Source organism: Protopterus annectens, chromosome 5.part0, assembly GCF_019279795.1.
Source record: "Protopterus annectens isolate FY-2018-M chromosome 5.part0, PAN1.0, whole genome shotgun sequence".
In the NCBI taxonomy this organism is placed as follows: domain Eukaryota; kingdom Metazoa; phylum Chordata; order Ceratodontiformes; family Protopteridae; genus Protopterus; species Protopterus annectens.
The window spans coordinates 453,341,781-453,367,096 of NC_056735.1; the positions used below are offsets into that span (position 1 = coordinate 453,341,781).

At 42.9% G+C, this 25,316-nt stretch overlaps 1 protein-coding gene across 5 annotated transcripts in view; it reads left to right on the forward strand.

Moving 5' to 3' along the window:
• TAB3 (TGF-beta activated kinase 1 (MAP3K7) binding protein 3) overlaps positions 1 to 25,316 on the forward strand; it is a 1,373,830-nt gene that overhangs the window by 1,089,680 nt on the left and 258,834 nt on the right. The gene's annotated exons all lie outside the window — the stretch shown is intronic.

The following is a 25,316-nucleotide window of genomic DNA, read 5'->3' on the forward strand; positions in this document are numbered from 1 at the left end:
ACGCAGAGATAAGGATAGAGACTGACCACACAAGGCTATGCCTTCCAACGATGCTACCACTAAGCAGGTCGTCAGTTCTCCGGTATTCATTGAGATGCTTTCACAGCCCCTGATGCATGATTCAGTATCTACGCAGTTCTCTACCGAGACCCTTTAGGAATCTGGTATGCCGCAGAAATCTTCTTCCAAGCATTTGGCTGTCTCTGCCTCGTTTGGTCCGGAGCTGCAACGCAGGCACTGGCTTCCAAGGAGGCCTTTCGAACTACCGCATCTAGACAAAAAACATCTTCTCATCCGACTACCATCTCTCTCTGACCAACTGATTCTATCCGGCCAAAAAGCCAGTCTGCTGCTAGGAAATCTGCTTCTAGCCACCATTTTGCTCCTGCTCCACCACATCAAGCACAGCTGCTTAAAATGGCAGAGGATCTCATCTCCCTTTTCCGGGGTAGTCAGGCCACAACTTCTAAAAGGAAAAAGAACCCTTGTCCACAAATTATGACAGAACAAGATTCTGAGGAATCTGACTATTCAGATTTTGAAGGGAACAGCAACCTATTACCTTACGTTACCTGTTATTGGTACTAACATGAAACTGGGATCCAGAGTAGAAAATACGGGATCACTGAGATTTTTCAATGAATTTAAAGGCCCAAATTATTTGTAGGGGTTTATACATTCCCCTCTGACTCAAGGACAACCAGATCTACAAACCAGCTCGGCACAAATTTAGTACAGGTCTTGCAAATATTGGGTTTATTCCCAGTATATATCTTTTTTGACTTTGGTTATTAACTCATAGTACCCCAGGTACTAGCAAGCACCGTACTTCCATGTGAAGGGGACAGCCAGGACACTGGTCCCACCCCACTGTGTGCTCTTCTAGAGAATTTTCACTAAGGGAACAGCAACCTCTGACTGTTTTTGAGGATTCAAATGCAAAGGAATCCATCTATTCTGCCTCCCGTCCAGAGGACCTTTCCTGTGGGGAAACCCTTCACACCCTCAGGGAACATTTCCAATGGGAATGTCATGACCTCCCTCAGTCCAAGAAAATACTTGGAGAGTTTCTGGACCTTCTGGACCTGCCCCAGCACAGACTCCTGGCCACCTCCCTATTTTAGAAGTGGTGGATGATGTTTTCCATGAACCCAGCTTAGCCCCTGACGCCCTCCCACCTGCTCCCAGTAAACCTGACAGGTATTACAGAGTACCAGATTCTCACAAATACCTGTACAGAAGTCCTGCTGCAGACCCAGAGGTCATTACACAGGGACCTAAAGGAGTTAAGACTAGTTCTGCCAAGAATCTATTCCTTCTGACAAGGACTCCAGAACTCTGGATGGATGGGGAAAAAAGTATACACCTCTGCAGCCTTAGCTATCAGAGCATGTTAACATTTCAGCAACACACTTTGGAACTATTAAAACAAAAGATTTCTACCTTTCCTGACTGTGCCAATTCAAAAGAGTTGGCAGATTTACGGCACTCTGCTTGTCAAGTGGCCAAACACTCATTACACTGTGGATATGATGTCCTAGATGCCTCTAGTAGGGCTGCAGTGACAAGATCTGTCATTAAGAGACATGCATGGCTCAAGGTACAACCTCTCCCTGATCACGTCAAGTCTAAACTTATTGATGCACCCCTAGATAAGGAATGCTTGTTTGGAATAAAAGCAGAAGAGGTGCTTAAAAAGATGGAAGACAAAGCAAAATCTATGCAAACGCTAAAAAATTTCTTTCAGGTTCAATCTCTTGGGTTCAGCAGGAACTTTGCATCTAAGCATTGGTCCTTCCCTGCCCCTAGCATACAGGGCCAAAGTAAGCCCCGCAGGGACAGACCATCCAGGTCCCTATCTCAGGACCAGCAGAGAAGCAAACAGTGGACTACTTCAGCCCCAAGGGCAGGGAGTTCTAAGCAACCCTTCTATGGTAAAAACTCATAATGACTCCCTCTCTGCCCTCCCTTCACTCATCAAAAACTAGAAGGAAGGCTCTCTAACAAAGGATCAATGGGTCTTAAAGATCATTTTTTAGGGTTACAAATTCTCTTTCAGCGAACTCCCAGTTCCAAGAGGGTACCCAGACCTACCTCCAAATCAGTGGGCAGAGGCATTGAAACAGGTCCAAACTCTCATATCCCAGGGGGCAGTAGAACCTGTCCCCTCAGATCAAACAGGCAAAGGCTTTTATTCCAGACTATTCCTTGTTCCCAGAAAAGAGGGCAATTGGCTCCCCATCCTAGATCTATCTATTCTGAACACCTCCATGGTGGTCCCCAGATTCAAAATGCTAACTTTGCAGCAGCTGCTGCCTATGCTAACAAAAAATGCCTAGCTGGTGACCCTAGACCTAAAAGATGCCTACGTCCACATCCTCATAAGGGAGTCCTGCAGGAAATTCCTGGGCTTCAGAGCAGGATCACAACACTTTCATTTCTCTGCACTACCCCTTGGCTTATCTACTGCACAGCATCCCAAATGGCCATCCTATCCCCAGAAAAGCAGAGCTTCCTGCCTCTCTGCTTTACCCAGCTGGCTTCCAGAAGTCACCTCACTGCGAGGAAGTTCCTGCAAGCCTTAGGATACATGGCATCTTGCATCCTTCTAATTCTTCTGACCAGGCTTCACATGAGAAAACTTCAGTGGTATCTAAAGAACCTTTGGTGCCAGCACTCTATCTCTAAAGACCTGTTTCCCTCTGATCCCATGTATAAGGGCCATGTTTCTCTGGGGGGCAGAGGCCTGTGCCAAGAACAAGGGTCTTCCTTTCACCCTCCACCCTACCAGCCAGACCATCACCACTGACACCTCCGACATTGCTTGGGGTACTCACCTAGCAGGCAGGTGCACCCAAGGTCTTCGGGATGCCCAGCACCTTCAGTTACACATCAATCAGAAAGAAATGATGGCAGTACAAAAGGCTCTGACATCCTTCAAACCCCATCTCAGGCCAGGGGTTATCCTTATAAAAGCAACACCACAGTAATGTGATATATCAACAAATGGGGGGGGGCAATCTTACCCTCTGTGCAGGCTAGCCATGAGCCTCTGGCTGACAGCCGACTCCATGAGTCTACACCTAATTGCTGAATGCTTACCAGGTGTCAACAACACCCTGGCAGACCACCTAAGCAGAAAGTTACTGGACCCCCACAAATGGCAGCTGCACAGGGAAATCTTTCTGCAAATCATTCAGGAGTGGGGTACTCCGGAAGTGAATCTTTTTGCCTGGCATCTCAACCACCAGCTGCAAACGTTCTGTGCCAGGGAGTATCACCTCCTAGCGTGGAAGGTGGATGCCATGACCTTTCCCTGGAACTCCCTTTTTGTGTACGCGTTCCCTCCTCTACCCCTTATTCTCAAGGTACTAATCAAAGTAAGGGAGGAGAGACCAAAGGCCATCCTCATTGTTCCAGATTGGCCCAGACAGCATTGGTACCCCTTACTGCGCAGTGTGAAATTACAGCCCCCCAAGCAGCTCTCCTGATCTGAGACCTCTTGACCCAGACCTCTTGACCCAGGTGAGGGGGGAAGATACTGCACCCAGACTTGCAGACTCTCAATCTTTCAGCATGGCTTATACCTTAAAAGCTAAGAAGTAGTCCCTGTAAAGCAAACAGGTCCTAGGCATTCTTACAGAGGCCAGAAGGCCCAGCAGCAGAAAATTTTACGCATGGAAATGGAAAAGATTCTGCTCCTGGAGCCAGTCCAGAGGGGCCAGTACCTCTCATCCTTCCATCCCTCTTATCTTGGATTACCTAGCCAAGTTGATCAAAAGTGGCCTCTCTTTCTCTTCTATTAAAATCCATGCCTCTGCCATTTCATCCCATTATGATTCAGACCTACCCCTCTTCTCTCATCCTTTGATTAAACAATTCCTCAGAGGGGCTTCTAATATCAGACCTCCCAGAAGGCCTCCCATGCCAGCCAGGGACCTGAATTATGTTTTAGAAAAACTAACCTTCTTTCGAACCTGCTGCTTCAACAAAATTGAAGTACCTCTCCTGGAAGACTGCCTTCCTACTAGCTATCACCTCAGCCAGAAGGGTTTCAGAACTTCAGGCACTCATGGCTGTTGAGCCCTTCATCATTTCACATGCAGACAGGGTCTCACTGAGGACTAAGCCCTCCTTTATGCCCAAGGTGGTATCTGATGTGAACTTCAACCAGGCCGTACACCTATCCACCTTTTTTCCCAACCCTCAAAACAAGGGGGGAAGAGTTCTGCACTCGCTAGACATGCACAGACAACTCCAGTACTGTCTGGACCATACTAAACCCTTCAGGAAAACAGACCAGCTGCTTGTCAGCTTTGATCCAGGGGCAGAGGAGAAGCCCATTTCCAAACAAACCATTTCTGAGTGGATATCACACTGTATCCATTTCTGCTACAGACTACATGGGATCCCCCCCCCCCCCGAGTCTGTTAGTACCCATTCCAATAGGGCAGCCTCCACTTCCACAGCCTTCCTCAGAGGAGTCCCATCCATACCTTTACAAAGCATTACCACCTACCTGTTTTTTCTAAGTCTAGGGCAGGGTTTGCCTTTGCAGTTCTGCAGGGCTTGCTGACCCATGCCGAGAGCTCTAACCTATCCTTCCACCCCCTTCTCAGCTTTGGGAATCCTCCCCTGCAGCAGTGAAATACAAAAAACATAGTACAGTTGTGTACACTTACCATAAATATAGAAGTTTGAGTGTATTCACTGTTTCAGTCATGGTTTCCCTCCCTCCATCCCCTTATATCCTCTTCCCCTAGGGGGACATAAGCTTCCCACGGTGGCTTTTAGCCACCAGGAACACTTTACCTTATTTCCTTGTGCTTCTGATGGGTTAGGGCAAGAAAAACTGATGTAAAGACATCGGCTGCCTTGCTTTATAGCACCGATGACCTGATGTCAGACTACAGGCAACTGCAGCCTATGCAGAAAAACATTGACTCTGGTATTTGGGACAGCCGAGGGCTACCACAGCAGGGATAACCCACAGGTGATGACTGCAACAGTGAATACACTTGAACATCTACATTTATGGTAAGTGTACACAACTGTACTTTCCTGACACAGCTGTGCATCTTATTTCAGGCTCTGACTTTTCTCTCTTTCCTAAGTTGATACTGTTTACCATCCGTCTGATCTTCGTGTTTCACTGTTGCAGTCATTACATTTGGGTAATCTGCTGGCAGGTTGCCATCAGTCGGCCTGAATATCAAAGTCTTGGGTCCTGCGTCGGTTGCTGTCTCCTCTTCCATGACGTCAGGGGTATAAAACATGCAGCCGATGCCATTTTATTCAGTCTTTCTTGCCGCGCGGTGCCCGAAGCAGAAGCAGTGCGCAAGTGCCGGTCGGCCGACTCCTGAAATTTTCGCATTCAAGTTTCAGAACCAAAGTCTTCAATTAAAGCTAAGTACCCCGTTGGGGAAACTTTTTCTTGCTCCTTACCGATGTCAGATAAAGTTAATAATTGCAATACTTTGGGAAGCAAATACCTCATGAGGATTTTCATTTGTACTGTATTCCTTGCCCTAGGCCCAGATCATAATGTGCCTTGCTGTCGGTTTTGTGCTAGATTTAACCAACGCACTATTAAGCGTCGGTATATTTTTGCTTCAAAATATTTTGGATCCAGATTTAATTACCCTGAAATGTCGTCGGATAGCAATCCGACTACCGGAGTACACAAAAACCGCAAAGAAAAAGACAGAGACAGACCGTCGAGGTCCAAAACCGACAAAGCTTCTCCTGAGCCAGTCACCGGTTCGCCAGTACTCAGTGAGATGCATTCACAGCCCCTGATGCCCACTACTTTTGAGTCACAGGCCTCTACTGAGACCCATGCGGAGTCCGATATGCCGGGAGATTCTCAGAGTATTGAACCCGCGGAAGTCTCTCCCTCAGATGGGTCCAGAGCCGCTGAGCAGGCGCTGGCTTCTGAGGGTGTTTTCAAGCCTCAACATTTTTATATAAAACCAATGCCAGCTTCAAAAACAAAATCAATCTCTAAGTCTAAAAAACCGATGCATGAGCCACGTGCTCAGGCCACTATGCCTAAAAACAGATGATCAAAATGGCTGAGGACTTAATTACCTTGATCAGGGGTTCCCAACCCCCCCCCCCCCGCTAAGAGGCCTAGGCAAGACACTGAATATGAATCTTCAGATCAGGTTTCTATTTCTTTTCTATACCACTCTATGAGTATTCAGATGCAGAAGAATCCATTCCATCTGCATCTCCTCCTGAGGATTATTCTTTTGTTGAAACCTTGCATACTTTAAGGGAACATTTTCATTGGGAGAGTCAGGATTTCTCTGAATCAAAAAGGAGGCTTAGGGATTTCCTTCTTCTTCCTCAGCATAGGCCTTTGGCTATACCTCCTGTATTAGACATTGTTAATTATGTGTTTTCGGAATCAAGCATGACTCCTGATTCCCTTCCTCCGGCTTCTAGTAAGCCAGACAGATATTACAGGGTTCCTGAGTCCCACAAATTTCTATTCAAAAATCCTGCTGCTGATCCTGAAACTATCTCACAGGGTCCCAAAGGTGTAAAGGCCTCTACAGCCAAAAATCCTACCCCCTCTAATAGGGATTCCAGGGCGCTGGATAGATGGGGAAAGAAGGTTTACACGTCTGCAACCTTGGCAATTAGGGTCTTAAACTGCCAGTTTCATATGCTTAAACATCAACAGCATGTTATGGGCCTATTGAAACAGAAAATTATGTTGATTTCTGATTGTGTGGAAAATAAAGAATTACAGGAATTATTGCATGCAGCCTCTTGCAGGGCCGCAGTTACTGGATCTGTGATTAGAAGGCATGCCTGGCTCAAGGAGCAAAATCTGCCTGATCATGTTAAAGCTAAATTGTTGGATGCACCTTTACAGCATGATACTCTGTTTGGTAATAAGGCAGAAGAGGTTTTAAAGAAATGGAAGACAAAGCTAAATCTGTGCAAACTGTAAAAGATTTCTTACAAGTGCAGCCACCCAGATTCAGTAGGCACTGGCCTACTAAAAATTGGTCCTTTCCTGTGTCCAACAAAGCCTCTCAGGGCAAATCCAGGCACTCAAAAGGCTCTAGATATCAAACACAGGCTTCTTACAGGTCAAAGTAATGGGGTTACCCCATTACTACCTCCAAATCTGGAGGAAACAAAGCACAACCCTACAGTAAGCAGCCTCAATGACTTCCCTCTACCATCACCAAGCACTTATCTCTTGGCAGCCCCCTTGGGGGGGAAATTAGCACTTCATGCTCAAAATTGGCAGTTAATTACCCAGGACAAGTGGGTATTAAACATAGTATCCCAGGGGTACAGATTTCATTTCCATACTTTGCCAATTCCAAATCGTTGGCCAGATCTGCCACAAAATCAATGGGCAGAGGCTCAGAAACAAGTTACATCCCTCATGGATATGGGGGCTATTCAACCAGAACAGGAAAAAGGACAAGGTTTTTATTCAAGACTGTTCCTGGTACCCAGAAAAGACAATGCCTGGCGTCCAATACTGGACTTATCGATTTTGAACACGTTCTTGGACATTCCAAAATTCAAAATGCTGACTTTACAGCAGCTACTGCCCATGCTGGGCAAGATTGCCTGGTTAGTGACTCTAGACTTAAAAGAGGCATACCTGCATATCCCTATACGGGAATTGTGCAGAAGGTATCTCCACTTCAAGGCAGGTTTTATGCATTACCAATTCTCTGCACTGCCCTTTGGCTTATCTACTGCACCCAGGGTCTTTTCAAAGTGCCTGGCACCAGTAATTGCATTTTGCAGACAAAGAAGCATACAAATCTATCCTTACTTGGACAACTGTCTCATTCAAGCAGAAAACAAGGACATTCTTCTTCAACATCTGGCATTTGTAAAAAGGCTTCTAACATGCCTAGGGTACACAATAAACGAAAAGAAATCACAGCTGGTACCCTCTCAAAAAATTACATTCCTGGGTGCAAGTTTGAATACAACTGCCCAGATGGCTTACCTTACCCCAGACAAACAAAGGCAACTGACTATATGCTTCAAATAGATGGCAACAAAAACCCAGTTATCTGCAAGACAAATTCTGCAGGCTTTGGGGTTCATGGCATCCTGCATTCTACTAATTCCATATGCAAGACTGCATATGAGGAAACTTCAATGGTATCTAAAAAGTTTATGGAGTCAACATTGTCACAGCCTGGAAACAATGATTCCTCTCATTCCCTGCCTACAACAGGAGTTTCTTTGGTGGGCAGAGACATGTCACCAAAACAAGGAATGGTCTTTCACTCTACCCCCTGCCACCCAAACCCTAACTATAGATGCATCAGACTATGCTTGGGGGGGCCCACCTGGCAGGGTGATGCATTCAGGGCATATGGAACCCAAAACAAATGCATCTGCATATCAACCAGAAAGAGATGCTAGCTGTTCAGAATGCCCTGACAACCTTCAAGGACTTACTTCATCCATGACAACTACTGATAAAGATGAACAACACCACAGTTATGTGGTACATAAACAAGCAGGGGGATACACATTCCTACCCCCTTTGAAGACTAGCCATGGCATTGTGGGACACAGGCTTGACTTACCAAGTACATCTTCAAGCTCAATTCCTGCCAGGAAAACAAAATACTCTGGCAGATGACCTAAGCAGAAATCTTATGGACCCTCACAAGTGGAAACTGGATCCACAAGTCTTCAGCATGGTAACACAGAAATGGGGGAGCCCAGACATAGATCTATTTGCCTCTCCCCAAAATTATCAACTGGACAAATTCTGCACAAGGACTTATCACAGACAAGCATGGAAAGTGGATGCCCTATCCTTCAGTTGGAAAAAACCTATCAGTCTACGCCTTTCCTCCTCTGCCTCTTCTCCCCAAGGTCTTACTAAAGGTCAGACAGGAAAAACCAAAAATGATCCTAATTGCTCCGGACTGGCCTCGCTAGCACTGATACCCAATTCTAAGGAATATGTCGCAACTCCCTCCTTGGTTCTTGCCTCAAATACCTCATCTACTGTATCAGCTGAACAATCAAATTCTGCACACTCAGCTCCAAACTCTGAACCTGGCAGCATGGCTGATCATGTAATTATTCAAACAACACCTCTCAGTAAATCTGTGATGGATGTCATTTTGGAAGCCAGAAGGCCTAGTACTAGAAAATCTTATGCTGATAAATGGAAGAGATTCTGTGCTTGGAACCAAGCACAAGAAACAGACACAGCAAAACCAAATATTCCTCAGATTTTACAATACTTGACTGAGATGCTTGACAAGGGCCTATCTTTTTCTTCAATAAAAATCCATGCCTCTGCCATCTCGGCTCATTACAACACGGAGCCTCCCATCTTTTCTCTTCCTCTGCTAAAACAGTATCTTAGAGGGGCCAAAAATTTAAGGCGTCCCAGAAGATCACCAACTCCTGCATGGGACCTCAATTTTGTGCTGTAAAAACTCACCCTGCCTCCTTTTGAACCAGCAGCTACAGCGGATATAATGTTTTTATCTTGGAAAACAGCTTTCCTTTTGGCAATCACTTCAGCAAGAAGGGTTTCAGAACTACAGGCCCTCATGGCTGTGGAGCCTTTTATTACATTTTACCCGGACAGGGTGGCCCTCAGAACCATCCCTTCCTTTATGCCTAAGGTGGTATCCAGTGTGGCTCTTAACCAAACTATTCACCTGCCAACATTTTACCCAAATCCGCAGAACAAGGTGGAGCGGCTTCTGCATTCATTGGACGTACACAGACAACTAAGATTCTACTTAAATAGGACCAAATCTCTAAAAAAGTCTGAGCAACTACTGGTGGCATTTGCTGCAGGATCAGAGGGGAAAGCTATATATAAGCAGACTTTTTCTAAGTGGATAAACCACTGCATTAGTTTCTGCTACTTGCATCATGGTAAACCAGTGCCCAAGGGAATCGGGTCACATTCCATCTGGGCTGCCCCTACCTCAGCAGCTTTTCTCAGAGGAGTTCCAACCAAAGACATTCTAGAAGCCGCTACTTGGAGCTCTGTTTATCTTTTACAAAGCATTATAATTTGCCTCTCTTCTCTAAGTCCAGGGCAGGCTTTGCCACTGCAGTTCTGCAGGGCCTTGCCGCTCCTAATGCTATTTAGCTCCATCCTCCCATCCATAGCTTTGGGATTCTACCCAAATGTAATGACTGCAACAGTGAAACACGAAGAACATAGTACAGTTGTGTACACTTACCATAAATATAGATGTTCGAGTGTATTCACTGTTGCAGTCCGGGTTACCCACCCGCCATCCCCCTTTTTTCTAGAACTTCTCTTTCCTTCACTATATTCTAAAGCCTTTGTGGTGTATTTGCTTTTAGATGAACCAAGAAAAATACGCCAAACCGGTGTCTGCCAACCACCACAAATCACCAACCAACCAAAAACTGGAAATGGAAGTGAAGCAAAAGAACCTCTTCCAAAATTGGTTTTAAACGTTTTAATCCACAGTAAAACACAGAAAGCCACGCAAAAAAATACACAATGAACGCCTTCTCACTCAGCGTTTTCGTCACTACTGGACTTCATCAGATGCTGAAACAAAACAACAGTTCCTAGTTACCCTTTTATATATTATTTAAAATCAATCAACCAATCTATTACAAGCCTTCATTACATACTAATTAGTTACTCATTTATTATTCATAAAAATAAATAATTCTAAAAAACACACAATTGTTTTATTAAATAATCCTAAAACCTTTTTTAAAAAATCCTTTTAACTTATTTAAATATTTAAATAAATATATTTATAAAATTGCTTTTTTAAAAAATGAATAGGAAAAAATAGATAGATAAGAAATACATATATATATATATATTCCTTCATTGTAAACCTATATATTCTATGCAACTGTGGTGCCACCTCCTGGTTGATTTTTTTATTACACCTTTTCCTTCATATTTTTTCAGCTCTTATTTTCAAAAGAGGCTGAATGGATATATGATCATTTAAGCCATTTTTTTAAAAAAAGGTTTTAGGATTATTTAATAAAACAATTGTGTGTTTTTTAGAATTATTTATTTTTATGAATAATAAATGAGTAACTAATTAGTATGTAATGAAGGCTTGTAATAGATTGGTTGATTGATTTTAAATAATATATAAAAGGGTAACTAGGAACTGTTGTTTTGTTTCAGCATCTGATGAAGTCCAGTAGTGACGAAAACGCTGAGTGAGAAGGCGTTCATTGTGTATTTTTTTGCGTGGCTTTCTGTGTTTTACTGTGGATTAAAACGTTTAAAACCAATTTTGGAAGAGGTTCTTTTGCTTCACTTCCATTTCCAGTTTTTGGTTGCTTTTAGATGAAGGTAAAGTTTATGTTGCTAAAAATGCATTTACTTATATATTGCTGTTTATTTGTGTGTGTGTGTGTGTGTATATTTTTTTTTTTTTTTGCTCCCTATTTGGGGTGCACCTGACATCTGGGGCAAGAAAAATTGAATAAAATGGCATCGGCTGCATGTTTTATACCCCTGACGACCTAACGTCATGGAAGAGGAGACGGCAACCGACGCAGGACCCTAGACTTTGATATTCAGGCTGACTGAGGGCAACCTGCCAGCAGATTACCCAAATGTAATGATTGCAACAGTGAATACACTCGAACATCTACATTTATGGTAAGTGTACACAACTGTACTTTGTGTACACTTACCATAAATGTAGATGTTCGAGTGTATTCACTGGTGCAGTCCTGGTTACCCTCCCTCTAGCTCCCTATTTTTCTCTGGCTATATCTCTACTTTCTTTCACTGTGCTTAAAAGCCCTTTTGGTGTGTTTGCTTTTGGTTGGAGGTATATTTTTTGTGTTTTAAATTTTATTTGCTCCCCATTTGGGGGGCACCTGACATCTGGGGCAAGAAAAACTAATGTAATGGCGTCGGCTGCATGTTTTATACCCCTGACGTCATGGAAGAAGGTACAGCAACCGATGCAGGACCCAAGACTTTGTTAATCAGGCCGACTGTGGGCAACCTGCCAGCAGATTACCCAAATGTAATGACTGCAACAGTGAATACACTCGAACATCTACATTTATGGTAAGTGTACACAACTGTACTTTTGTTTTGCTCTTTTGAAGGGTGCTGGTAACAATTCTACTAGCTTAGTGGAAATGATGTTTTGTTGCTGTAGAGAAGGCTGTATCCAAGATTTTTGGATCTCTTTTAAAACTTGTCCACCATCTTCCAGAACAAACCTCTGACAGAGTAAGCTGGGATTTTATGAGCAGGGCAATGGACGCATTTGCATTTTCTGAAAAAAATTATAAGGTTGGTTGGGAGAATATATGAGGAATCTGAGGTGAAAATTAAAGTGGGTGGGGTCCTCTCTGATAATTTCTACTTGAGCAGGGGAACCAGGCAGGGGTGTCCTCTTTCCCCTCTGTTATTTGCATTATATTTAGAGCCATTGGCAAAGAAAATAAGGGACTCAGAAATGCAAGGATGTAATTGGTATGGTAGTCAAGAAAAGCTGACTTTATTTGCAGATTATATTATCATGTACCTGACAGAACCAGAAAAAGACATTACAGTGTTGTGGAACATTTTGAGACAGTTTCAGATCTTTTTCAGGTAGAAAATTAGTGAAGCTAAAACAAAGGCAATAGTGGTAAATTATGTGCCCACACATGAACTGGTTCAGGAATACCCATATTTATGGGGACATGATAAAATGAAATATTTAGGAGTATGGATTAAAAATGATTGTAGCGTGGTAGCTAAGGATATGTGGGAAGAGACTAAAAAGATAACACTAAAACTGAGAAAATGGAAGCTTTGTTATATGGATATGGATAGTAAGATAGAAGCAGTTAAAATGTTTTTAGCCCCTTTAGTCTTATATTTTATCAACCAGAGAAGTTGTGGGTAGCAATTAACAAAGAGCTGAAGGACTTTATCTGGGAGGGGAAGATGGCAAGAGTCAAATGGGATAAGGTGATTCTTCCAGTAGAATAGGGTGGATTGGGATTATTCAATTTGAATGGGGTATTTCAGAACTACACAGTTAAGAGGTCCTATACATAACAGAAGCAGAATGCTACAATTCAAAGTGGAAAGGGACGATGATGAAACACGGGGGAAGCTCAAGAAACAAGGAGAAATGGGATTTTGGATGCGGGGCTTTAAGGAGAATAACAGTGATCACGCATAATATTATATCCATAAAGTAGCAGCAAGTATTCTAAGAACTAAACCAGCACAGGAATGGACAAAGGAGATTCTCCCAATAGGGATCACTGCAGTTAGGGATACAGACAATAGACAAGAGGCGGCCATAATTTATTGGAGAAAACTGGCAAAGGAACCAAGGTATTGGGAGCAAATAACTATAGAGGGAAAGATGATAGAATGGAAAGACACCAAGAATTTATTTGGACTGCTAGTTAGAGATTGCCTTCCTTTTCAGGGATTGATATCAGAGTTTAGGCAAAGAGAAAGAAATAGGGGTCTTAAAAGACCAGCATTGGCAGAGTTTTTAATAGAATCTAGAACAGAAACTGCCCTTAAAATAGGACTATTTAATAAAGCATGTAAAATATTGCATGATAACTGTAAGAATCAATCAGAGGAGATCAAAAAGGATTGGGAAGAGAGATTGGATAAGCAATTCACAAAGAAACAATGGGAGGATATATGTACGTCTCCCAAATATGCAACGAAATCTAGAAGATTTAGGAATTTTGCCAATAAATGTTTACATAGATATTTTTATACCCAAAGTAGACTCCAGAGAAGTTTTCTTCAGGCAGACAGTAAATGTTGGAGGTGTGAAAGGGAAGAAAAAGATAATTGGGAACATATTTTCTGGGAGTACAGTGAGTTGGCAGACTGTGGGATGACTGCTGGAGATGCTGGGTTGGCAGACTGGTCTGATGATGGAGATGATTCTGAGCTATTGTACAGAATCAGAATTGCCTAGACAAGGTAAGGCCTTGCTGTGTCTATTAATGGTGTCTGCCAAAAAAGCAATTACTAGAAAGTGGAAATCAAAATCTAAACAAACTATACTGGAAGTAGTGAATATAGTAACAGAGATAAAACAACTGGAATTGAAATCTTTAGAAAAGGGTAAGAGCAAACTACACCAGGAAAAATGGGAATTGTGGGAACAATCCATGCAAGAAGGTAGGAATGAATTTTAAAAGGTGTCAGGACTTAAATGAGCTGTGTAATGTTTGAGTGAGAAAGACTGTGTCTATTATAAGTGATGTAAAATGCCTGCAGCTAGGAGTGTGTCGGTGTGGTTTGTTTTCATTTATATAAATGTATGATTGCCTGTGTAGTAAGTGATGGTTTAATAAAACTGTTTCTTGTTAAAAAAAAAGGCAGGAACTGAGTAATGTATATAATGTTGCTTAGGTTATATGATATATAGCAAAACATGGGAAGTGTAATGTTTTTTATGTTAATATAGTTTGATTACTTTTATATGAATGTGAATTTGGAAATGTCACAAGTGATAACTCAATAAAGGTGTTTGGGGAAAAAAAAGTGTCCCCACCAAGCCCTAGGCAGCTCGTGTTTCTGGGGCTCATGCTTTTTTTTTTAGTACAGTACTGTTTCATTTCTTGTAATCAGTTCACCCTGTAAATAAAATACAAATTATGTGGCTGTTGGAAGGGGTCCTTATTGACCAGTGGCAGCTTCTTGCCCTGTTGTCTGTAGTCACATTAACAAGAGAATGCTAAAGGTCATTTCATTTAGAAAGTTTCTAAGTAGTAACATCACACTTACAAAATAGTACTAGATGCTTTGATGTGTTTGGATGTGGCAAGTCGGGATATATACTCCCCCACACCTCAGTGACCTGTGCACAACAGGGCAGGTAGTCTGCTTTATTTAAATGCATGCCAAAATGTACTGTGTGAAAGTAGATGACCAGATGACAAGAAAGACTGCTTTACAACTGTGCACAAGTCAAGTGTGGCAGAGTTGTGAATTTGAAAAAAGGGATCTCAGTGATGTTCATCGTATTTCACTGTTGCAGTCATTACAGTTGGGTTATCCTGCTGGCAGGCTACTGGCAGTTGGCCTGAATTCCAAAGTCTAGGTCCGGCGTCGGTTGCTGCCGCCTCCTTCCTGATGTCAGTGTGCCAGGGGTATAAAAGATGCAGCAGACGCCATTTTTTTCAGTCTTTCTTGCCACGCGGTGCCCGAAGCAAAAGCAGTTCGCAGGTGCTGGTCGGCCGACTACTGAGATTTTCGTGTTCGAATTTCAGATCCAAAGTCTTCATTAAAAGCTAAATACCCCGTTGGGGAAATTTTTTCTTGCTCCAGACCGATGTCAGAAAAAGTTAATAATTGTATTTCTTGTGGGAAGCAAATACCTCATAAGGACTTACATTCCTATTGTATTCCTTGCCTAGGCCCTGACCACGGCATTGCTAATTGTCGGTTCTGTGCTAGATTTAACCAACGCACTATTAAGCGTCGGTACGATTTTGCATTTCACTATTTTGGCAGAAGATTTAATTACATGATGCCGTCGGATAGCCATCCGACTACCGCAATTCACAAGAAACGCAAAGAAAAAGAAAAGGACAAGCATCTGAGGTCCAAAACTGACGACAAGGCTTCTTCTAAGCCAATCGCCAGTTTGCCGGTTCTCAGTGAGGCACTTTCGCAGCCCCTGACACCCGCTACTTTAGAGCCGCAGGCCGCTACCGACTCCCACGTGGAGCCGACTAGGCCGCTGGAGACTCAAGGTATTGGAACCTCAGAAACTATTCCCTCAGATGGTTCCAGAGCCACTGAGCAGGCATCGGCTTCTGAGGGTGCTTTCAGGCCTACACAGTTATATGTAAAATCGACTTCAGCTTCAAAGGCAAAGACTAAAGCACCTTTAAAGACAAAGAAACAAGTACAACAGCCACATGGACAGGCCTCCATGCCTAAAAAACAGATGCTCAAAATGGCCGAAGACCTAATTACTTTGATCAGGGTTTCCCATCCCCCTCCTGATAAGAGGCAAGAGACAGAATATGAATCTTCAGATCAGGTTTCCATTTCTTCTGATTCCTCTTCTGATCAGGAATACTCTCTTCCTCCCTATGAGGATTCTGATGCTGAAGAATATATCCCTTCAGCCTCTCCTCCTGAGGATTACTCTTTTGGGGAAACTCTGCATACCATGAGGGAGCATTTCCACTGGGAGAGCCAAGATTATTCAGAATCTAAGAAAAGGCTCAGAGACTTCCTTTTACTACAGGCCCCTTGCTATTCCACCTGTGTTAGACATTGTAGTTGATGTTTTTTCAGAGTCCAGTCTGACTCCTGACTCCCTGCCTCCAGCTCCTGTTAAGCCAGACAGATACTACAGGGTTCCTGATTCACATAAATTTCTTTTTAAAAACCCCGCTGCTGACCCAGAAACTATCTCTCAGGGTCCCAAAGGGGTCAAGGCTTCCACTGCAAAAAACCCTACCCCCTCTGACAGGGATTCTAGAGCACTGGACAGATGGGGAAAAAGATTTACACTTCTGCAACCTTGGTTATAAGGGCTTTAAATTGTTAGTTTCATATGCTTAAGTATCAGCAATATATTATGTCACTGCTAAAACAGAAAATGTTGATAAATTCTGAATGTGCAGAAAACAAAGAAATGCAGGATTTATTGCATGCAGCTGAACAAGTTGGAAAACATACTTTGCAATGCGGTTTTGATTCTTTGGAGGCCTCCTGCAGGGCCGCTGTTACGGGTTCTGTCATCAGGAGGCATGCTTGGTTATAGGAACAGAATTTGCCTGATCATGTTAAAGCAAAATTATTAGATGCTCCATTACAGCATGATACTTTGTTTGGTGTTAAAGCAGAGGAGGTTTTGAAGAAAATGGAGGACAAAGCAAAATCTATGCAAACAGTCAAGGATTTCTTACAGGTACAGCCTCCAAGATTTAGCAGACACTGGCCTACAAAGAATTGGTCCTTTCCATTGTCAGACAGGCCACAAAGGGGCAGATACAGACGCCCTAGAGGCAGATCCCAGCCCCAAGGCACATACAGGTCTAAACAATGGGGTGCTTCTTCCTCCAAAAGCGGAGAAGACAAATCACAGCCGTACAGGAAACAGTCCCAATGACTTCCCCCTGCCTGCGCCAAGCACTTATCTAATGGCAGCACCATTAGGGGGAAACTAGCACTTTTTCATCAAAATTGGCACATAACCCAGGACAAACGGGTCTTGAACATAGTGTCACAAGGCTACAAGTTCACTTTCATATGCTGCCAAGGGCACACGGTTTGACAGACCTGCCAAAAAATCAATGGTCAGAGGCACAAAAGCAAGTTTCATCCCTCATGGACATGTGGGCCATTCAGCAAGTACCAGAGCAAGAGCAGGGACAAGGATTTTACTCAAGACTGTTCTTGGTGCCCAGAAAGGACAAAGCCTGGAGACCAATACTGGACCTATCAATTCTAAACACATATCTGGATATTCCAAAATTCAAAATGTTGACGCTGCAGCAGCTTCTGCCCATGCTAGGCAAGAAGGCTTGGCTTGTGACCTTAGACCTAAAAGAGGCATACCTGCATGTCCCAATCAATCAATCATGCAGAAGATACCTCAGATTCGTAGCTGGTTCAATGCACTACCAGTTTTCTGCACTGCCCTTTGGCTTATCTACTGCGCCCAGGGTCTTCACAAAATGCCTGGCTCCAGTAATTGCATTCTGCAGACAAAGAGGAATACAAATATATCCTTACTTGGACGACTGCCTCATTCAAGCAGAGAACAAGGGCATTCTACTACAGCATCTGGCTTTTGTAAAAAGATTACTAACATGTCTAGGGTACACAGTAAACGAAAAAAAAGAAATCAAAACTAGTACCCTCTCAAGAGATAATATTCCTGGGTGCAGACTTAAATACAACTGCCCAGATGGCCTATCTCAGGCCAGACAAACAAAGGCAACTGACTACTTATTTCAGACTGTTGGCAAGAAAGGCCCAGTTATCTGCAAGAAAAATTCTGCAGGCTTTGGGCTTCATGGCATCCTGCATTCTGCTAATTCCATATGCAAGACTGCATATGAGGAAACTTCAATGGTATCTAAAAAGTGTTTGGACTCAACATTGCCACAGCCTAGAAACAACAATTACCCTTATTCCCTGCCTGCAACAGGAGTTTTAATGGTGGGCAAAGGCCTGTCACCACAACAAGGGGCAGCCATTCACTTTACCCTCAGCCAGGCAGACATTAACAACAGATGCATCAGATTATGCCTGGGGGACCCACATGGCAGGAAGATGTATTCAGGGCACATGGTCTGCAAGCCAAATGCATCTACATATCAATCAAAAAGAGATGCTAGCTGTTCAGAATGCCCTGACAGCCTTCAATTATCAACTTCATCCGGGACAACTACTGATAAAGACGGACAATACTACAGTCGTGGTATATAAACAAGCAGGGAGGAACTCATTCCTATCCCCTTTGCAGACTAGCCATGACTTTGTGGGACACAGCATTGACTTACCAAGTACCTCTGCAGGCACAATTCCTGCCAGGAAAGATAAATACTCTGGCAGACAAACTAAGCAGAAACCTCATGGATCCCCGCGAGTGGAAATTGGATCCGCAAGTCTTTAGCATAACAAGGAAATGGGGATGCCTGGACATAGATCTATTTGCCTCCCCTCACAACTGCCAACTACAGACATTCTGCACAAGGACTTATCACAAGCAAGCATGGAAAGGGGATGCTCTATCTTTCAGCTGGAAAAACTTAACAGTAAATGCCTTTCCTCCACTGCCTCTCCTCCCCAAGGTACTCCTAAATGTCAGACAAGAGAAGCCAAAAATGCTAATGATTGCCCCAGACTGGCCCCGCCAGCACTGGTACCCAATCCTAAGGAACCTGTCTCAATGCCCTGCCTGGACATTACCTCAAATTCCTCACTTACTGTCCCAACAAAACAATCAGATCCTGCACAGCCAACTCAAGACTTTAAATCTGGCAGCATGGCAGATAATGTAGTCATTCAAAACACCTTTCTTTCTAAAGCGGTGATGGATGTTATTTTGGAGGCCAGGAGGCCTAGTACCAGAAAATCTTGTGCTGAAAAATGGAAGAGATTCTGTGCTTGGAACCAAGCACAAGGAATTGACACAATTGTACCAAATATTCCTCAGATTTTGCATTACTTAACTGAGATGTTGAACAAAGGCCTATCCTTTTCATCTATTAAGATTCATGCCTCTGCCATTTCAGCTCATTACAGTACAGAGCCACCTAGTTTTTCTCATCCTTTACTAAGGCAGTACCTCAGAGGTGCTAAAAATTTAAGGCTTCCAAGGAGATCACCAATACCTGCATGGGACCTCAAGACCTTATGTCTTGGAAAAACTCACCCTGCCTCCTTTTGAGCCAGCTGCTACAGCTGACATTACATTTTTATCTTGGAAAACAGCTCTGCTCCTAGCAATAACCTCTGCAAGACGAGTCTCACAGCTGCAGGCACTCATGGCTGTGGAACCTTTTATCATTTTCCATCCAGATAGGGTTTCTCTGAGGACAAACCTGACATTTATGCCTAAAGTAGTGTCCAGTGTGGCCCTTAACCAAACTATTCACTTGCCTACTTTTTATCCAAACCCACAGAATAAGGGTGAGAGACTTGTGCATTCTTTGGACATACACAGACAGCTGCGCTTCTACTTGGACAGAACCAAAGTTTTCAGAAAGACTGAGCAATTACTAGTGGCATATGCTGCAGGATCACAAGTTAAGGCTATCTCAAAGCAGACTATTTCAAAGTGGATAGGCCACTGCATTCGTTTCTGTTATTCACAACATGGCAAATCAGTGCCTAAGGGCATTAGGCCACATTCAACCAGAGCAGCAGCCACTTCAGCAGCCTTCCTCAGAGGAGTACCAACCAAAGACATTTTAGAGGCTGCAACCTGGAGTTCAGTGCACACTTTTACAAAGCACTATCACTTACACTCTACTCTAAATCCAGGACAGGCTTTGCCACTGCAGTTCTGCAGGGCCTCATAGCCTCTCCTAATCCTATTTAGCTCCAGCCTCCCAACCTTAGCTTTGGGATTCAACCCAATTGTAATGACTGCAATAGTAAAACACGATTCACATAGTACAGTTGTGTACCTACCATAAATGTAGATGTTCGAGTGCATTCACTGTTGCAGTCCAGGTTACCCACCCACCATCCCCCTTATCTTTGCTGGAACTCATCTGTACTTCTCTATTCTATACAACCTTGGTGGTGTATTTGCTTGTAGATGAAGGAATAATTGACTTTGGTGCATGCATGCTTTATTGTCATATTTTAGCCTACCCTTTTGGGGGCACCTGACATCTGGGGCAAGAAAAACTGAAGAAAATGGGGTCGGCTGCATCTTTTATAGCCCTGGCGCACTGACGTCAGGAAGGAGGAGACAGCAACTGACGCCGGACCTAGACTTTGGAATTCAGGCCGACTGCGGGTAGCCTGCCAGCAGGATAACCCAATTGTAATGACTTCAACAGTGAATACACTCGTACATCTACATTTATGGTAGGTACACAACTGTACTATCTGAAGCTGCCTGCATATTTTATGTATTGATGTCCTTCCTTAAGCGGTGGTACGGCGGTAGCGTTGTTACCTCACAGCAAGAGGTTCTCCCGTTCGATTCTCGGCTTGTCTTGGGAGTGCCTTCTGTGTGGAGTCTGCATGTCCTCCCTGCAGTTGGGTAGCGTTCGAAAGACATGCATTTGTAAATGGGTGTGCCTTCGTTGAAGGTTGGGCATCGAGCTAGCACCTCGGCGTTTCGTAAAAATCTACTGCCAATCATTAGCAGACCGGAGTTCCGCTGTGGCGACCCCTTACCGGGAAAAAGCCGAAAGACAAACAACAACATGTCCTTCCTTAATCACTGTTGCAGTATTGATTATATTGTTTACATATGCAAAGTATCTTGCTAAGGATACCGTACATCCAGCTAGCATACTGAAGTTTGGGTGCCTTCCTATCGCTCTGTACCTCTGATATATGACCCAAGCACATTAATGTGAAGTGGTACATCTTGTTCATCTTGTGTATTCAAATAAGACAATGAGGCTTGGGTGTTTAAGTAGTTTATTACACACAAACACATCTGGATGGAGGACTGGAACATTAAACTTGAGCTAACTGACTGACTACTACACACATACATGCTTTTAGTCTGGATTCTTAGTTAAAATGGCACGCTTGCTTGCACATCCTCAGTACTTATATGCACATGCCCAGGTGAATTTACTTTGTTCTGAAGTCCCTAAGAAGGGATGAAAGCGCTCAACTGTGGTTAACTATTGAAGTCTACAGTATTCAAGGTTTAATAAATTCAGCATTTGTGAGTGAACTTAGCTGTTCATCCCCCCTTCTGGTTACTTGATCTACATCCTCCCTCTTTAACTAGGCTGTCTTGCAATCACAAAATGACAGTTGAATAAGCATACAATTATGCAGACATATACAAATAATAACAATCATGTCCAGGTTGCCGTGTATCTAGGATTATATCCTGAGATCCGACATAATTAGAACTGAGTTTAGCAACAGAAACAGTCACTGGATAATATTTTACTTCTGGATTTTCAGGGATACTTTCAGGAACAGGAACAGACGATTAAATGTTCTCTGGAACAGGAACATTGGACAAATCACTCTGAAAATTGGTCTCCATTACAGGCAAGATGCTGTAACACTGGCTCAGACACTTGTAATATTTCCAATTTTGCCTAAATTCCATCCCTTACAATTACATAATGTACGATCTCGGTTCTTCACACATATTTTTCACAAGTCCAATCTGATCAAATCCTTTTGCTGTCTGCATCCCCACTATCTTTCCTTCTTTTACCGGATTCAGAGGTTTGCTGGTTTTGACATAGTAGGACTTTTGGGACAAATGCTTTTTTTACAAGTTGGGCTTTTACTGCTGTGTTGCTTTAGCACATGGAACCAACAAATTTTTACTGAATGGTAGTGTGGTTCTAGTTTGTCTTGACATAAGCCTCTAAGCAGGTGAGTCAGGTAAATTATCACGAGGAATGTTTCTGAGATTAGGTAAGTTTAGAAAAACATCAGTATTGTCTCGTTTGGATTTCTCTAACAGCTGTTTTGCACTTTGAACTGCACGTTCCGCCAAGCAATTAAATTGTGGGTATTCAGGACTACTAGTAACATGATCATAACTGATAACATGCGCCATAGTAGAAAACACATCTGACACAGATATCCTTCAGAAGGGTCTCACAGAAACGGATAACTGGTGCCAGAGCCATGGCCTAAAGTTAAATGCCAAAAAATGCATAGTCATACCCTTCGGGAAAAACAAGGTTACCCCTAGCTACCAAATAGGTGGCAATCCACTGAGCACAGAAGAAGTTATCAGGGACCTGGGGACCCAGGTTGATAGTAGTCTGTCATTCGACACCCATGTAGCTAAAGTAGTTAGGAAGACCTTCTACATTGCCCACCTTATCATGAAGGGATTCTCATCTAGATCAAGGGAGGTCATAGTCTCCCTATACTCATCACTCATCAGACCAATGATTGAGTACAATGCCCCATTCGAATGTATCTGACCCGACACTTGCAGCAGCTGGAGAGGCCACAAAAGTTCCTCACCAAAAGGATAAAGGGTCTCAAACATCTGTCCTATGCTGCCCGACTGAAAGAACTCCAGCTCTATTCAGTCGCCACCGCTTGCTCAGAGGTGACCTTTGCCTAACATACAAGGCCATGTCAAACCCAGATTTGATGAATATGCTTCACCTCAAAAATCTAGATCCGTCAGAGCCACAAGGGCGGAAACTTAAACCTCGACACGGCTATTAATAGGACGTGCTGGAGGGATAGATTCATCACCCAAAGACTCCTATGCTGTGGAATAAAATCCCGGTATATGTGAGGCAGAGCACCTCGCTGGCCTTGTTCAAGAGAAATCTTGACCAATGGATGGGAGATCGCAGATATACCCCAGGGATTACCTCAGTGTCACTGCTCAACAGAGGCACAGCAAAATAATGGGTATAGTTCCCCATACTAAAGGGGTGGCGTAAGCCACAAAACTATGGGCTAGGCTTGTAAATGCCCTCGGGCAGATAGCCTAGTATGAACCTATGAACCTATGAACCTATGAAATCTTTTGAATTGCTGATTAGTAAACTGTGCACCATTGTCAGAAACAACTTTGTGAGGACAGAAAAATGTCTCTTCAACCTCGTAATGACAGTACTGGACGTTAGCTTAGAAAGTAGGTCAATCTCGAACCAATTTGAATAAGATTCTACCAACACCAAGTAATGTTGACCATTCCACTTGAAAATGTCTGTGGCTACTTTCGACCAAGGTAGTTTAGGAATCTGGTTTAACTGAAGTGGTTCTTTTTGTGGATGCAGTTTAGTACTATTACAAACAGAACAAGATAAAAGTACCTTTTCAATGTCTTTTGACATAGAAGGCCAGAATACTAGACCTCTCGCCCTTCTTTTGGTAGAATTAGTTCCTGGGTAGCCACTGTGCAAGATCTTAATATACTTTTGTTGCAAGGATTTTGGAACAATTAATTTTGGACCTTTCGTGATGATACCATCTTTCATCAAAATCTCGTCTCTGTAAGGAAATTACTGCTGCGCATCTACTGGTAAACAAGATCGGTTTGAAGGCTGTCCTTGACTGATAAAGTGCTTGAGCTTCTAGAGAATTGGATCTGAAGCTGTGTGAGTTCTAAACTCATCAAGACATGTGAAAGAAAAATTTCTCACTTCCGTGACTTCAAAATCAGGTTGCTCATTGTCATGCTGTTCAGTGGTTTGTCTGGGCGATTGGGACAAGGTATCAGCAAGATAAAGAAGTTTTCCTTTTGTGTAAACAAGATTGAAATAGTACTTTTGCAACTTTAACATCATGCGTTGCAATCTCGCAGGAGCTGTGTGCATTGATTTTTTTTTTAAATAGTGACCAAAGGTTGGTGGTCAGTTTTGATTTGGATAGGTTGGCTATAAATACAGTCAGGAAACTTCGAAGATGCAAATAATTGCCAAGCGTCCTTTCTCTGTTTGAGCATACTGCATCTCAGTTTAGGTTAGAGTTCTCGATGCATAGGCTACTGGTCTAACCTCTTGAAGAATTACTGCACTGAGACCAAACTTTGAAGCATCACAGGAAAGAGTTAATGGTTTGTGAACATCATACTATCTTAAAAGTGGGTAGACTGGCAATTTTCTGTTTCAGGACATTGAATGCTCTTTGTTGGTCATCTAACCAGGACTAGGTTACACCTTTGCGTATCAGCTCTCTTAGCAGTGCTGAAAGTTGACTCAATTCTGGAATGAACTTGCCTAAATAGTTAACCATACCAAGAAAACGTTGTAAGGCTTGGACATTGGAGCTGGCATCTCAAGAATTGCTCTTTCCTTGGAAGAATCTGGTCATAAGCCTGAACTGGTGAACAAATGACCCACATAAGTAACTTCTTTTAGTCTGAATTCACATTTCTGAGGATTCAGCTTAAGATTCACTTCACAGGAATGTTCCAGAACTTTTCTGAGGTTTTTATCATGTTCGATTTCACCATTGCCTCCTACAAGAATATCATCTATTATTATAGCACATGGATAGCCAGAAAAAATGTGTTCCATCGCACGGTAGAATTTATTCCAAATGGCATTGTCAAAAATCTGTGCCTTCCAAATGATGTACTGAATGTGGTTAGCAATGAAGATTTTCAATTAAGCAAAATTTGCCAAAATTAGCTTTTTGCATGTAAGGCAGAAAAAACAGTGGCATTTGGCATAAGGGCATCGACATCTTCATCTGTACACATTAGATATCGTTTTAGTGCTTTGTTCAAATCACTTAGATCAATACATATTCTAATCTTATCTGAGCTTTTCTTATGAGCTACTACCATGGAAGATACCCATTCAATTGGTTCTTCTACTGGACAAAATATTCCTAGCTGCACATTCTGTCTAGCTCAGCTTTAACTGTTCTGCATAGCTACTGGAACTTTCTGTGTTGGTCTAATGACTGAGCCTACCTCTTGGTCTAATTTCATGGAGTACACAACTGGGAGTTTGCCTAGTTTGTCTCTGAAAATATCAGCATACTCAGAAAAAATAGCTTGGGTGAAATTTGGGCTATTATTCATGCTTACATGGTGGACTTTATTAAATGAAACCAGTCCCATTTTCAAACTGAGGCCTAATAATGACTGCACATGTCTCTTGATTATGTAGAACTGCAAGTCATAGCTGTTCCCAGCAGAGTAACACGAAAGCACTACTGA